The sequence below is a fragment of the Schistocerca piceifrons genome, chromosome X (assembly GCF_021461385.2).
Source record: "Schistocerca piceifrons isolate TAMUIC-IGC-003096 chromosome X, iqSchPice1.1, whole genome shotgun sequence".
Taxonomy (NCBI): Eukaryota; Metazoa; Arthropoda; class Insecta; order Orthoptera; family Acrididae; genus Schistocerca; species Schistocerca piceifrons.
The window spans coordinates 641,822,758-641,824,379 of NC_060149.1; positions in this window are offsets into that span (position 1 = coordinate 641,822,758).

Genomic DNA, 1,622 nt, shown 5'->3' on the forward strand with positions numbered 1-1,622 from the left:
CTTGCTGTTCCAACAGGACAATGCACGTCCGCATGTATCCCGTGCCACCAAACGTGCTCTAGAAGGTATAAGTCAACTACCCTGGCCAGCAAGATCTCCGGATCTGTCCCCCACTGAGCATGTTTGGGACTGGATGAAGCGGCGTCTCACGCGGTCTGCACGTCCGGCACGAACGCTGGTCCAACTGAGGCGCCAGGTGGAAATGGCATGGCAAGCCGTTCCACAGGACTACATCCAGCATCTCTACGATCGTCTCCATGGGAGAATAGCAGCCTGCATTGCTGCGAAAGGTGGATATACACTGTACTAGTGCCGATATTGTGCATGCTCTGTTGCCTGTGTCTATGTGCCTGTGGTTCTGTCAGTGTGATCATGTGATGTATCTGACCCCAGGAATGTGTCAATAAAGTTTCCCCTTCCTGGGACAATGAATTCACGGTGTTCTTATTTCAATTTCCAGGAGTGTAGATTGTTTGAGTGGGATGTGAGTTTGTGATTGAGTGTCATTTTGTAGATGACAACCTCGCCGTTGAGTGCCCATGAACTCCAAAATTAGACACGCACACATCCTTTGGAATGTATATAGGGTGATTCCTATAAACGTTTGAAAACCTACGAATCGATGTAGACGACGCTAAATTTAATATGAGACACATGGGGCCGCAAATGTCGGGAAATACCCCAAAAGCGGGTGACAAATGTTGACGTCACCAGATGACGCACCTTGAAGCACATGCAGCAGTTGAACCTGTGGGTATGTCACACCTGATCATCCCAACCCAAGTCACCAATTCACATCGGTGTGGCTCCGGGCCTACGTCTGTGACCGTAGATCGTGGGGCTCAGTGTTCGAGTCTTGCGCCTGGCAGTTTTTTCTTTTCGTTAGACAGTTATGTGTCTATACATTCAGGTAAGGTTAGTCATTTTGTTTATTGGTATCGCGGTCTCCGGTGGTTTATTGCAAAGTACACTACAACAAAAATCTACTATATTGCATCGAAAGTAAATGAATGTAAGCTTCCGAATAGCGTCATACCAGAAAATGACCTACGTTTTCCTTAGTAAATAATGCCTGTAAACGAAAAGAAAAGGGAGAAAACGAAAGAAGTACAAAATAAAAATAGCTTTTGCTTTGTTACAGTGACGACAATAATTTTGTAGCTTCAAGGTTTACAAAAAATCACATTTACAAGTGCTTTAGGAAATTTGTACCATTTGCTCAAATGCAGGTACTGCATCGCTCTATCATCACTTCACGCATGTACTCGAAAATTCCCTCCGTATTTCAGGTCTACGCAGCGGCAACGGCTATGCGGGCAATGAGATCTATTTTGGACCCCACTGGGATGTTGTAAATTAGCTCGTTCATACGATCCCAAAATAAAAAAAAAAAACATCTGTAGGACAGCCCCCTACTGGTGAGGGTAGGAACCACAAGCGCAACCATTACATGTGCAGCGAATGCGTCATCTGATGATGTCACATGTTCAACATTTGTCATCTAGTTTTAGGGTATTTCCCGACATTTGCGGTTCCATGTGTTTTATATTAATATACGTCATTTCACGCTCATCTACGGCACTTCGGAGTTATTTAAACGTTAATAAGAATAAGCCTGTATA